At 38.2% G+C, this 14,945-nt stretch overlaps 1 long non-coding RNA gene across 1 annotated transcript; it reads right to left on the bottom strand.

The window, feature by feature from the left end:
* Positions 1-825: 825 nt before the first annotated feature.
* Positions 826-2,292, bottom strand: LOC123965788. The gene is made up of 2 exons (XR_006823782.1): positions 2,237-2,292; positions 826-2,154 (listed from the first exon to the last, which is right to left on the bottom strand). It is a non-coding gene; the product is annotated as an uncharacterized LOC123965788 (long non-coding RNA).
* Positions 2,293-14,945: the final 12,653 nt, after the last annotated feature.

The raw sequence follows: 14,945 nt of genomic DNA, 5'->3' as shown, positions 1-14,945 counted from the left end.
GAGAGTTTTTAGAGATGCTGAAAGGAGGTGAAGAATTCCCTCCTTATTCCAATTAACCTGGGCACTGCGGGAGTGGGGCAGTTAATGCACCATACAAATTGTGTAAATCCTGTTTGTGGCTCATATTTTAACCTGAATTTAGACAGATACCTAAAGGAACAGTTTGTTATCACAAAAAAGTATCTAGGCTATTTATATTTTTTCAGGGCTGTGAAAAACAAAATGTATAATTGCTGATCCATAAGCATGGTAAAGTCTGGCTGCATTCTATTTTCAGTCAATTAGAAGATTACTTATGGTGCCATATAGAATTTATTTCAGCACTTTCAAGTCCAAATAAATCAGGCTGTAGATTTTATGAAAGACTAATGATATGTTCACTTCAAATAAATGCCTGCTATCAAGATAACAGAAGTTTGCATTTTGTTGGAAATTCAAGAGCCCTCTAAAAGAATATGCCCTTGAAAGGGACCACAGTGTACTTCAAGCTGTGTGAAGAGTAACCCTTTGTGGTTTAATGAAGCGCACACCCACATGCACTTGTGAGTCATCTCCCTCTGCTACTGTTGACAGTTTATACAGAGAAAACTCACCGTCGTGGAACCAGACTTGCCAACAACATAGTCAATGAGCGGAGTTAACGCAGTTTAAAAAGAAATCTTTGAGTTTGGGTGCGAGTTGTCCCTCCCTAAATAAAGACATAAGTTATTAGACAGCATATAACCCTTTACGGTATGCATTATTTTGCAAGTGGGTTAAACTATTGTTGTGATCATCATCAAATGGACCAAGTAAACATAATTTAATGAAATTAAAAAAAGTTTATTTAAAGTTTGAATAAAATTGATTAAAATACTAAATGAACATGTTCAACAGCTTCACCAGTTTGAGATGCATGTTATTTTAAATGTGAAAACAACAAAAATAAAAGACTCTACATGGGTTTGTTAGTCTGAACATTACCCTCAGGCAACATTGTACTATTGTGAAACCGCCTATAGGAATGAATGCAATTTTAAATGTCAACCATTCTGATAGGTGTTGCCTTGCAGCCGTCTTTGGCTCAGTGCTTATAGAAGTTGACAAAGCATAGGATGTCAACAAAATGCAACAATCACTTCACTCTTATCCTCATCTGCATTTTTAGACTCATCCGTAATGTCTCTTTTCTTGCAGGAATTTTAGCAGCTCATTGCCTCCCTCACTACAAAACCCTTATTCATCCTCACTGCCATGAACTAGAAGTGCCCCTTTCTTCGAAGAACCACAGAAAACTGTTTTCATCTTGAAATGGAAGAATAATGCATTTAAAACATAAGCATGTGCCCTGCAGGGATGGAACCAAAGTACTGTTAAAATATCCATTGTAATTTGTATTGCAGTGTTATTACAACTGACATCAAATGTATAATTAATAGATTAATGTAGAATGAGAAAAAATTATGTTGACTCTTACATTTATGAGCAGTAAATAAACCTAAAGATTTAATAATGGTATGATTTTGCTTCAAGGCAACATTTGCATTTGAACTATTTTCCAATATATAATCAAATAAATTACATTAAACAATTAATGACTAAGCTTTACTCACCTATTGTTGTGAATAAAATTTTTCCAGGTCAAAACATGGCATAAAAATATGTTGGGCCAGGGCCAGCTGTGGAGAGGCAATCCAATTAAGGGTGTGCTCCAGGGGTGCACCAACTTACCCACCGCGTGTTCCCACTGCAATCTTTAGTCAGTGCAAATCGTGTCACTATCCAATCGTGCCCCAGTGCTGTTAACACTACAATCAGTGAAGGGACCCACACTAGTGTGCCTAGCCTCCACCACAAGCCGACCACTACAACCACTAAAAAGGAAAAAAACACCACCTGGAGGCACTGCAGCCACAGTGTACAAGCAACAATTGTTAAAACCGTAGTTTAACCAAGGCAAAACAACAGCTAACAACCTACAATTAAAAACACACATTTTAGCTACAGGCTTATAAAAGTAATCAATGTGCAAATCTCAGGTAGTTACCATAACCTACTTGTTGCTTATTAAACTTCTCATACCTTAACACAAGGTGCTCTGTAAAGGACATCACTATACTCCAAACTGGGAACCTTGGAATCAACCACAACACAGAGCAGGCGGGCAGCAGACTGCTGCAAAACATACAACCTCAGTCATTTGGGAAACACAATGAAAACATAAGAGAGGTTGTTTTTTTTTATTTCAATCACCTACCTATACATCACAGACGGTTACATGTGGCAACCTACAGGCAGGTAAAAGGCAAAGAGGCAGCCATGATAACACAGCTGCCTTTAATAAGCTCTGCTAATGAGGGGGTCTGATCTGGGTGGAGCTAATTTGATGCTCTAGAGGTGCGTTCAAGAGCAGTTAAACACCTGTAGACCTGCATAGAACTGGGACTGGAGCCAATTCCAGCTGGCATCGGGCGAAAGGCAGGGTACACCCTGGACAGGTCGCCAGCCCATCGCAGGGACACACATAGACAAACAACCACTCATGCAACCAGGGTTTGAACCCACAACCTTCTTGCTATGAAGCAACAATGCAACCCACTGCACCACTATGCCACCCTAACAAGGGAAAGTGTCTATCAAAATGTGCTATTATGGGAAGTGTAGGATCCAGTGGATCTTAACCCAAACTAGGGATTAAAATTTGGGATATCTCTGTGTCTACTGCTTCAACTTTGGCTATTCATGACTTTTAAACCATCTCTTGCAAGTCCCCCCTTACTTATGCTCATCCAGCTATAAGGAAACAGAGACATTCAGAGTCGATATCTGACAGCTTGTAGATTTGGTTTGTTTATTTCTTTCAATAAGAAAATGCAGATTTCATGAGTCTACATGGCAGTCTTTGTCAAAAGCATTTTTGTGGATGAAATCTGGAAAAATATTTCTAATTGCAGTGTAGTAGACACTGTGTCAATCACACTGATGGCCACTGCCCAGAAAACTCAAACGATAACATATATCAGCACAGATGGGAATGCAGTTGGAACACACATACAGAGTGAATATAAACATATTAAAGCCAAGCAAATGAGAAGAAGAACAGATGCTGTATTAATTTACTTGCTGTTAATCCAATACTCAGTGGCATGCCACACACTTCTTCCCCCCAGCGTGAAGGTCTGCTGACACAGAATTGGTATTCTTCTGTAGGCACAACTTTCCGGGGTAAATATTTATAGAGGGGACTGGCATGAGGTGATAAGGAGTAGGGGTCCATTCATGACAAACAGGGGAATTTAAACAGAATATTTAATCAAGCACTAGTTTGTATCTTTGGAACAATAACATTTCAAAGCATTTAAAGGCCCACCTTAAAGCATTTTGGCAAAGGTCAAGGAGGATTTCTACAAACTTATATTCACCCTGGAGCAGCGTGCTATTTAGGAGCTATTTTTACTGGGTTGTAATAATCATAGACAAAAACATGGTGTATTTTTTGTCCCAGAATACAGTGCACTGTGGGCTGCCAGCTGAATATGAAAAGCTGAATGTACACAACAAATAAAAACCAAACTTGCAGCTGCATATTCTGATATGGATATATCACAGACAGAGTTGTAAATTATGTTTTGTTCCTGAATGGCTGCTTCCCCAATTCTTCAAATGACTTTAACTGAAATTCTTGACTTTAACTCTCAGTGAGAGCCAATGTGTGCAAATGGATATAGAAAAGATGGTAAAAAGGTCATGGTAAAAACCTGTGATCAAAATCATCTCATATTATTGCAGTTTTTTTCAGAAACCGCTGTCGATATTATCAATCCATCCTCCTTGAAATGCTCAATATGGGAATAACTGTTCAATGCCATGTCGGTACCACTTTCATTTTATATACGATAATCGTTTTTCAGTCTTCACAAGATGTGACAGAAAACATAGAGCAGAGGTTTGAAGGTGCAACAGGAATCAATAGATCATTCAGATAACCAGCCCCCAAGACCCTAATCTCTCATGGTAGAATAAGCTTGCAGTTACACTTCTAATATAATAGCTAAGTGCAAAAATGGAATTTCAGTAGATCTCAAATTAGGTCCTTTGCATTTAAAAACATGTAAAAATTATGTCTTTCAAAACTTGGAATATAATGTTGACTCAAAAAAACAGAAACCAACTCCCAGTATTTCATAACATAAGGGGTTCTTTCAACTTTCTTGTCCATTTTAAATAGTATTACAATAAAGACAGTATATTAATAGTATATTATTACTATTATTATTTATATAATAAAGTAATATAATTAAGCTGACGCTTTTATCCAAAGCAACTTACAATTGTTATTTATGTCATGGAGCAACTAGGAGTTAGGTGTCTTGCTCAGGGGCACATTGGTGGATATGTCACAGCGAGAATTGAACCCAGGTCTCCCATACCAAGGCATGTGTCTCATCCACTGCCACATTGCCACCTGTAACTTTACCAAATCACAGGAATTCCACTAGAGTGAAATGCTAAAATGACACTGATATAACTAATTATAGCTAATTTCCCCAGAGCAAAAGTTTAGCTAGGTTTAAAAAATAATCTCCGTCATGTTTGCATTTAGGTACTGTCAAATTTAGTTATTTGGAAAAACTAACTGAATTACAAAAGACGGCAGTTCCTCAAAATATATATTTTTCATTTCAAGAGTGTACAGTCATGCAGCAGTACGATACCAAAATTCAGTAACTTCACAGCCTATGCTTTAGCTTGGTTTTTAGTTAGCTAGTTGTGTTGTTACTGCTAATTTTAAAAGCTATTTTCACAGAAATTCAACACATTTCTATGTCTCAATAACGCTCATATAGCCTAATAAATAAAAAAATTGACCTGTCCTTATAGGCAAGTCCTGCCACTTGACAATCTTGGTAATGCCTCCGGGCAGTTATTTTGGACTAACAAATCCTAAAAACGTCTCTGTCTTAACTCAGTTTTGACAAAGTATGTAGTTCCTGTGCTTTGCAGTAAAAAATGCTGCGTTTAAGATTCAATCACCTCTGTAGAAAAAGCAAAAGATTACACCAGCGACAAAACAGTGCTGTCAATTCTAATGACTCTGAATGAAAGTAAGTGTGCTTTATTATTAGGATCTGTAAAAGTGTTGGAAGTGATTGAGGACATCAAGAAAGACTTTATTTAACCAGGAAAATGTTGAGTGATAAGCGTTAAAAAAATTTCAAAGGAGATGCTTGGCAGCAAGGGCCCTACTGTGACAGATGGCTGAGGGAGGTAAGGGAATAGGGGGGAACAACAGATCAGACCTGATTGAAGGATTGGTGGAAGAGAGTTTTTGGAACTCAAGATGAAAAATGGGTGATAAAAGGAGGGATTTCAGGACTGACTCCAAACATGAATCATATAACTTTAATGACAGTTTGGAGTGTCCTGACTTGTGTGAGGCTGTCTAGTGGTTTCATCGAGTTTCCACACAAACATGAGTCATTTCATTAAGATGCTCTTAGTGAAGTACATTGTTATGCATTTAGTTCTCTTGTTGAGCCTTGTGATGAGCAGAAAGTGTTGCTCCACATCTTGAACCCAGGTCATTCTTATTTGCATGCAATTAAGAATTGCTTTAGTTGCGCAAAGAACATGGCTGCTTGATGTTGCACTGGCTTACAGACGGCTCCCCAAAAATATGATGGGTAGACCCGGCAACACAGAGCTTTTTGCTGGCTTAATTAACCCTGATCATGCTTATTTTGTGTTCTAGTTGGTATAAATGGCATTTCTAGGGAGAATCCTCGAAGTACAAATTAGTTGGTGAAAGCTTCATGATGTGTGCGGGCATAGTCATTAGTGTGCAGGCCCAAGTGAAAATGTCAGAGAGATAGAGGGATAAGTAAAAACACGCCGCTTTGACAGTAATTCTTGCATGGAACAATCCTTGAATTGTGTTATTTATTACTAAACAGTGGAATGATACTTTGTTAACTGCAAAGTTTGAAAATTCTTGTAACAGCATGAAGTTCAGTGACACACACACTGATTTAAAAATGATTCCCCCCCACAGATTTCTTGGTTTGGGGGAGTGTTCTCTGTCATTCTTGGCATGGCGCTCTTGACCCATGAGCCAGGCTTAATGAGTTTACTGGTTCATCTGTTTTTCAACATTCAACACTTAACACCATCTGCTGTGCTCAAGTACCAACCCACCCACAAGCCCAAGCCTCACCACCTGATTCTCAAACCATGCCGCACTGCTCCACCATGCCCTTATATACTCGCTCCTCCTGAGGGAGTCTGTGTTTTTAGACTCCAGGTCTGGCGAAGGATAGAGAGTGTCCAATCTTTCTGGCGCATTGGGTATTCAATCTTGTCTTTTTTTTCCTCCTCTCTCTCTCTGATGATCTCTGCAGCCTCTCCGAGTTTTATCTTTCTGATAGTAGCAACTATCTGCATCATCTTCCTCCCTCTGTAAATTGTTTTTTCCACACCTCCGCTGACTTGTTGTAAGCCATCAGTATGATTTAGTGAATGATGCTTCGCTGATTCTAGTATCTCTGTAGTGCATCAAAAGGAGACTAACAAGGAGGGCAGCAATTTGAATGTCTTTTTTTCTCTACTAAAATATGAGGTGATGAGGTGAGATGGAAACAAAAAGAAAGAAAGAAAGAAAGAGCAACAAGTTTGAAAACTGCACAGTACCAAAGAACATATGTAGAACCACTTATTAAGAAATTGCCACTGTATTTATTTATATGAATAAAGACTTGGCAGTCAAACTGGACCATAAGATGCATGCCTAATCTGGATGCAGAGCATTAAACCATTTCAAATGCCTTGTAAATCACTGAGCCATTTATTGAAGAAGATTTTTAATTTGGCTTAATTCTGTCATTTTCTTCATGTTATGGACTACTTTTTTATGTCCTGCCGAGCACAGGTCATGCCTGAGTTCATTCATCTGAAAAAGAGTGCACTTTTCCCCCTGACCATTCACAGCTGTATTTGCCAACCTCGAGTAATTGTTTAAAATGATTTAATAATGTGCATTCAAGAGGAGGATTTAGAAGTTGATACTTGCTTGGAAGCATTATGAACCAAAGAATTCAGCGTGCTGTAACCTCCACTAACCTCTGCTCCACAACAGGCAGTCCACTTCAATTTAAGTCCAACTGTATAAAAATCTGCTTTAGTGGGAGCTGAAATATAGTATAAGGGGGAGATTTTTGAGGAGGCATGGGCTTTGATGTACATGCAAATATTTTTGTTTGAACACCTCCTACAGCTCATGAAATTTAGGAAGTTGGCAGTATCACTATAGGAGCTCTGCTCTTTGAATAATGCAATAACATGCTGTCCAACCCAAAGATGCCATATGAATCATGAGACAACTGCCAGAGCTACTTGGACTGAAATCTTAATACTGGATCCATTAAAGGCATAAAAGTATTGCCTTGGCACCAATATTCAAAACAGAAGACCTGCTATCACTCACACAATGATTGACATGTCTTTGAATACAGGAACTAGACGACAAGATGAGACAACATCTAAATCTATTATTAATGTTCAGATGCAGTAACAGGCCCAGAGAGGGTTTGGATGGGAGTGGGTTAGTGTGTTGGGGGCGGTCCGGCGTTTCTATGGGAGGGAGCAACTGCTTCTTTACACGATGCAAATTATATCAAACTAGATGACAATCCAACCACAAAGCCCACGCAGTGTTGTTCTAGAGGTTGTGATTGTGTCACATGATCTTCCTCAGCAGATGTTGTGGGGTTTCTTTATTATATGCTGTTTCTAAGGTTGAGAATTAACTTTCACTATATCCAACTAATCTATACTGATTTTTGTTTGGGTAAACTTAGTTGTTGTTTTTAGCCAGGCTAGTGACTTGGCTTTAGGGATGGCAATATCAGTTATGTCGAGACGGAAATATCTCAACATCTTTTGGATGGATTGCTATGAAGTTTGGTCCCCTTCAAAATTAATTGTAATGAGTTTGTTGATCTTATGAAGTCAGGTCAAAATTCAGTTTGTTCAAAACTTTGCTTCATGACCAAATACCTGCAAAAATAATGACATTCCCTAATCCTCCGCTGTACTTAACTAGCAAACGTTAGCATTGTAAGATGTTTAAATAAACATTATTTCTGGTAATGCTATCAGCATGTTAGGATTACAGCAGGGAATACACGTGCTTCAGGTTTGACCTTGCTAACATATCAATGGGGAAATATTCTAAACTCAAGCTTCACTTACTATCTTTTCATGTTCCATGGCCTTCTTAAGCAATACATCTTGCTCAAGTGTCATCACGTGACCTACATTCGGAACATTGTGATAAGTAGTTGTTTATGGCAGTCTTACAGTGTGTTATATTGTAACATCTTGCACTAGATTGCATTGTTTCACACTGTACACTGGAAATTCAGATGTTACAGTAACACTTCCATATTTTGACCTCATGCTGGAGTGCAGAGGGCAGTCATGTACACCTGGCTTTAAATAGTTTATAACAGCATGGTGTCCTTTCTTTGGCAGCTAAATGGAGATCTGCCGCTGATGTTACATTGAGACTAACTTTGCTCCTCCCTGTTTTTATACCTTCCCTTTCAAGGCCCTCATTTTGTTTTCCGTAATTACTCTTGAGAACAACTTGCATACATTAGCATAATTCCCTTGCATAGCATTTATGTCTCCCTTGTTAGCGGCACTGCCATAGCAATGCAGAGGTCATCCTTTTCTCAGTGGTCTGTGTCACCTACCTGCAATTCTCTAAGCCTGAGTCTACTTTCGTGTTGACAAACAAATTATCCTATTAACAAGCATTGTCTGTGTATTCAAACCTGATACAGCTTCTGCCTCCATACCGTAGATCTTCATTGTTGTCCAAAGAGTATTAAAAAACACCTGGAGTGCATGTTATATGACCAATGTAGCAGTGCTAAATTGCATTATGCCCACTTGTAAGTGCTTTGCAGAAGCATTTTAATAAGTCACACTGCATACATATTCATATAGAGGACATATTGATATTAATCCATGATATGTGTATACAGAGCTGATCTTAGCAACCCACCTTGGTCCTTGTCCCTCACATTTACCGTAAGGCTGGGCAATAAAACAATAATGATGATTATCGCAATATAATGTTCCTCAATAACAATATAACAAATGTTCAATATATCGTCAATAAATGTTTGATTGAAATCATTTGAATCACAAACGAATTAGCACTTAATTTTTCTGATAGAAGATATTTATTTTGTTGAGGAAAAGGGACTGAAAAAAGATTTCCAAATCTTATTTTTTGAAAAAAGATTTTATCATAATGGTTTTGAATGTTCTACTTCAGACTTGTGAAGTGATCCACTGTTTGGCATTAACTGATTGTCACATTCTGACCATAAAGAAAAGTTTAACCACACAATTAATCATCTGGTTTCTTTAATTTTCATCCAGGAGCAAAAATCAGCCTTTAAACTTAAATAAGAAGAAATAATGATTTGACTTTTATCGTGATAATTATCAATCTCAAATGGTATGACATTTGTTTTATCGTGATAACAGTTTTGGCCATATTGCCCAGCCCTAATTTACCAGTGGCATTTACCCACTAAAAGATGGCATCCATTAGCCAATAAACCCACATGGATATATGAATTTATGGAGTTATGGTCTGAACAGTTATGGCAAATGATACCTGATGGAATCAAATACAGACTCTGTTACACATAGAGTTCTGTTAATCTTGTTTCAATCTTCATAAACATCTTTAATCCATAGTTTTAGTTTCATTCCATTACAACTGACTTTAGTACATGGATCAGACATGGTAACACAGTGTATGTGATCTTTACATTGACCTACCGTTGCCACTGTCGTGCAATTGAAAAGAACAAATGAGTTCTTAAGAAATTTCTTTCAGATATCTCCCAAAAAATTTTTTTTAACAAAAACTTAACATTTGACACTGAAATATGATCAGTTATGTGATTGTTTCTACTTGTAAAACACTTGGGTGACTTGCTCTTGATTGGAAAGAGGATTCTCCTTTTTCAGATAGCTTTAGACTGAAATGGGAAGAAGAACATGGTACAGCTATTCCTCGTGACATTGAACATGACAACACATACACACAACCTCAAAACAATACTACACACTGTCTACTCACTGTTTAATTCAATTTTACTACACAAATACAACACAAATTCCACTATTCTAAAACTACACAAAATATGTTTCTCCTCCTCTGTTCCAGAACCAGATCATTTACTTATATCCTTGGCTCATTTAAAATAGATGGTGAACCTTTCTTCTGCTCAGAAATTACTTCTTTCCTATTCCCTCATTACTGCAACAACAACAACAACAACAACAAAAGCTCACATATTGGAGGGTGACTTATTTCGAAACCATTCAAATGTGGCTGGAAGATTGATTTAACGCCTTCCATTTAGATGAGCTGCTTTTAAAAAACAAACTCCCTCAATTTTATAGAATTTGAAGTAAATTGCAGCTTCAAATTAGAAGATAATCTTAATTTTACACCTTTGCAATATTTCACAGTGTCCAAATGTGAAGGATTGTCAGTAATGTACAGGGTATTTGGATAGGTTAAGGTGACAGGGTGGGATTATCTAGACTGTTGGTTACATTTTTTTTTCTTTTCGACCTCCTCAGTTTATTTTGTTCCTATGTTTTTCACTGACTGAAAAGCTTTATGATAGTCAAACTGAGTAACAGCTGAATAATTGTTATCTGTATATGATTAACAAACTGCTCAATAAATGTTTTTGTGTGGCACAGGGCTGTTCGTTATATCAGGCTGTGACTACACAGCTCTGGATCTGTAGACGGGACTGTTGATAAAAAAAAGTGACACCATACTAAAGTACTAAATAGTGCTACTCAGTAATGATAATACTTTAGCTGAAAATGTTTCTCAAACATAATTGCATGTGGACTTTATTTTGGAGTTAGCTGATATCACTATTTTGTTACACAAGATAGAGTTAGTACATGGCCATAAAATGTGAACCAGGTTCAAATAGGGTGGCCCACTATATGCAAATCTCTCCACATGAACGAGGACAATGGAAACTTGCTGGCCTCAAAGCACATGGGACACATTGTGACCGACTTATTGAGTCTGTCTCTGGCCAAAAGGAAAAAAATGGAAAAAGAAAAGAAACCAGAGCAAGCTAAGCAACAAAGAGAGATATTTGGGATTGACAGGGACTGTGAGAATGAAGCCATTTCTGTTCACAAACCCAGTCTCAATGCTGCTCCAGTTTCTTTATGTCACTTGTTAGCGCTTTTAAGAATAAATGTGAGTGCAGTTTCCCACACTACTGAAATAATTTGGAAATCTTTACAGCTCTATCAAGTTGCAAGTTTTAGTTTTGAAAAGCCAACTGGTATGTCAGTTCAAAATGCTATTGAATGTTGACAAATGCTTCAGATTACAGGCAGCAAAGGTTTCGTTTCTTTTTAATATCAACCAGGAGTGGAGTCAGGTGGCGGGTCAGACACAAATCACTGAAGTACTACTTATTACGCACAGTAAGGGAAGCAATTTTAGCTCAGGTGGCGAGAAAAGAGGGATTGGGGGACTTAAAAAAGATGAGGGACAGGGAAGAAGGTCATGTTTTGAGGAAATTGGGAAGAAAATGAAGGGGTGAAAGTAGCATGGCAGATTCAAAGAAATGTTGAGAGATGGTTTGATATGCTCTGCTGACAGAAAAGTCTGCTTTATAGAGAGGGAAGCAGAGTGGCATGGTGGTGAGGGACACCATCTTTTAGCTGGAGGAGTGTGAATTTGAGACTGAAATGACAGCAGGTATCCATCCTGCTGAAGCATCATTGACTGAAGCACTAAAATCCTACTAGCTCCAGGGAAGCCGTGTTTTTTTTAGCCAATGTCATTGTAGAGGGAGGGAAAATAGGAAAATATGTTTTTCTGCTACCGTATAACAAAATTGCTAAATATTTTTCAAGTTCCAATAATTTCCTGTGTGGCAGGATGCTTGGTCAAAATAATTAAGGTATTCACATTGTGTTAAAAGTTTCTTGTCCAATGAGTGTGCACAGATGTATAGCCAGCTGGCAGGGATTGCACAGACTCTACTGAACATAGAAAAATCAAAGAGGAGCAGCAAAAAACTTTCCACAGTATACTGTATCTCACATCAATCTCAGACTAACAGCAATCACCCACACCTTGGTGACTCAGTAAAAAAATGCTACGCAGTCTAGGGGACAATACACCTCCATAAGCAGCTGTTTACTTTTAGACCATATGTGACATTCTTATTAGGTAGTTAAGCATTCTTTGAGCCATAATGGCAGTGCATCCATTGAAGGAATTCCAAGATGTATTTGTGTGTGACATTTAACAGATTAAAAGCCAAAACAAATGTGACCTTTGGGAGTTTTTCACAGCTCACACTGTTCACACACTTGACACTTGGTCAGGTGATTAGGTTTCTATAGAATATTATTTTCTATGAGAAACAGTCTGGGCTGTTGGCCTGCTCTCATGGTTGCACATTTTGTCACAGTTTTCAGCTACACTAGTAGCATGATTCTAGGGATAAATAATGACTTTGTTTTTTTCTGAGATGTCTCAACAACTATTGTGCATTGCCACGGAATTTTGTACAAACATTCATAGCTCAAATTTTATTTGGTAGTGGTACTGGCAATCCCTTAATTTTCATCAGGCATTGTCTGCAAACGAATTAAATCTCCTTCTCTACTTTGTGTTTAGTTCTAATAAGCAAATGTTAGCTTCCCAAAGTAAGATGGTGAACATGATAAACATTATACCTGCTGAACATCAGCATCTTGGCACATGGTAGCATGCTGATGAAGCTTTTACTTTGGCTTGACTGTAGACTATTGATCTTCTTAAGCCTGTCAGCTACTTACAAAGCTACTCTGAAGGACACACACCATTTAAACTGTTAATTCATGTGTCCTTAATGACTCATATTAAACATTTTACCTGCTAAATATCAGCATGTTAACATTGTCATTGTGAGCGTGTTACCACACTGATGCTAGCATTTGTTCAGTGACTTTATAGACCACCTCTACAATGTGCTGGGAAACTTTATTTAGAAGTTAATAGACTTTGAATAGTCAAAAAGACAAAAGGTTTGAGCGCATCTGAGCTCTGCTAAGCTACTGGGCAAAGGGATAATTCATGTTCTCCCAACCTCAGCTCTGTTCCCTTCAGGAAGCTCTCATTATGACAACTGATCGTGCTGCAGTTCAGAAGAGGACACTTTTTTGTAATTTACTTTGGACAGGAACTTTAAGCAAGTTGACATTAACACACTGTAGCCTACTCTGTTGCATCACACGGTAGCTAAAAGCTGACTGCTTTTGCAAAGCATTTATCTTGTTAGCTGTGGCTTCAGCAAAGCTGTGCTTTGAAGGAGATAGAGCAGTGTGAAATGCCTCATTTATGGGTGGATGTCCATTTCCTCCTCTAGTCTAATTACCTCAAAATAAATAGCTGCCCATTCCACAGGTCACAGTTGCCAGAGTGAGCTCAGTAAATAACATTTTTTGTCCAACCCTCCACTGTGTTTGATCAATGAAGACATGTCTGCCTATGTACATTAACCTTTTGCATTTTAAAAAGACATTTACTTGGAAGACCATTGGAAAAATTAATACTGTCATCCATTGTTTGTTTAATCAGTATCTTTGCAAGAACACTGACTATATGTCAGGAACTTAGAAAGAGTCTCAGTAATGGTAATGCAAAGCGAATCACTATTTCTATTTGTTGACAGCTCTTAAAAGACAGCAGATGTAGGGTATTACATGGATCATTTTACCCTCCAGATGGTCTTTGCTAAGACGAAACCTTCATTATATGTTTTAAAACCTGCTACCTCATTCGCACCATCCTCATCTCCACCCATCAAAGTTGTTAATGTGTGTTTACAGTTCTTTTAACAAATAAGTAGTTCCTCAGTTAAGGTTACATTAAGACTTTTTTACACGCACACGCACACACACACACACACACACACACACACACACACACACACACACACGGAGTTGTTTAATCATTACTTAATACTTACAGTATTTTGCCTTTTTTAGCATGCACACACAAGCTCTCATGTGCATTTGACCCAGTACTAGATGATGAAAGTGCTACACAAGCACAGAAGACATATGCATGTCTAAAGCTAAATGGAAATTTAATAGAATTGTGTGCTGCATCTGTATCCTATCCAGCTGTTGAGTGCAGGAAATCCAATAATACACACACACATTCCTCTTCAGTGAGTCTTGTTTCTTGTGGAAAACTACAAGTCAACAGATTGTATATCAACAAACATCCATACGAACAACGAAGTCTGGGATATGGCTCGGGTCTCTATTTGCATAATGAAATCCTTTGTTTATTATTAACTTGCACATTCATTTCACCAAGGACCATTAAACAAGCACAAAGTAGTTAAAAATGTGGAAGCTATGGTGTGGAATATAAAATTAAAATGTAAATGTGGCTCAGTCCTGATATCTACTCCTCCATGGAGCAATATAACACCAGCTAAACAGGTAGCACTTGAGCTGTGGCGTTTCTCTGCGGCGGCAGACAGGGAGCAGAGGACCCAGAGGAACAGAGCCAAAGCAAGATGCAGATGATGACACTTGATTTCCTTTCGTGAACGAGACTCAGGTGGGTACTGAAGAGTGTGTGTAGGGAGGCGTGGGAGATGGGGGAGGAGGGGACAGTATTAACATGTGGTACATCAGATCGGCACTGCTGTGCCATTAGTAACCTCCTGCGCTGAGATTTTTGAACAGCTACTTGTGAACTTGTTGTGAACACAGACAAACAGGCAAAATTAAAGGTCAGGCCACTGTGGATTTGTTTCACTCTGCATACATATTTATCAGTATGTGTGTGTGTGTGTGTGTGCATGCGCACATCTTCTACCACATGT

The sequence above is a fragment of the Micropterus dolomieu genome, unplaced genomic scaffold (genome assembly GCF_021292245.1).
Source record: "Micropterus dolomieu isolate WLL.071019.BEF.003 ecotype Adirondacks unplaced genomic scaffold, ASM2129224v1 contig_11328, whole genome shotgun sequence".
Classification (NCBI taxonomy): Eukaryota; Metazoa; Chordata; class Actinopteri; order Centrarchiformes; family Centrarchidae; genus Micropterus; species Micropterus dolomieu.
The sequence above is the reverse complement of the archived record's forward strand: the minus strand, read 5'-3'. Positions and strand labels throughout refer to the sequence as shown.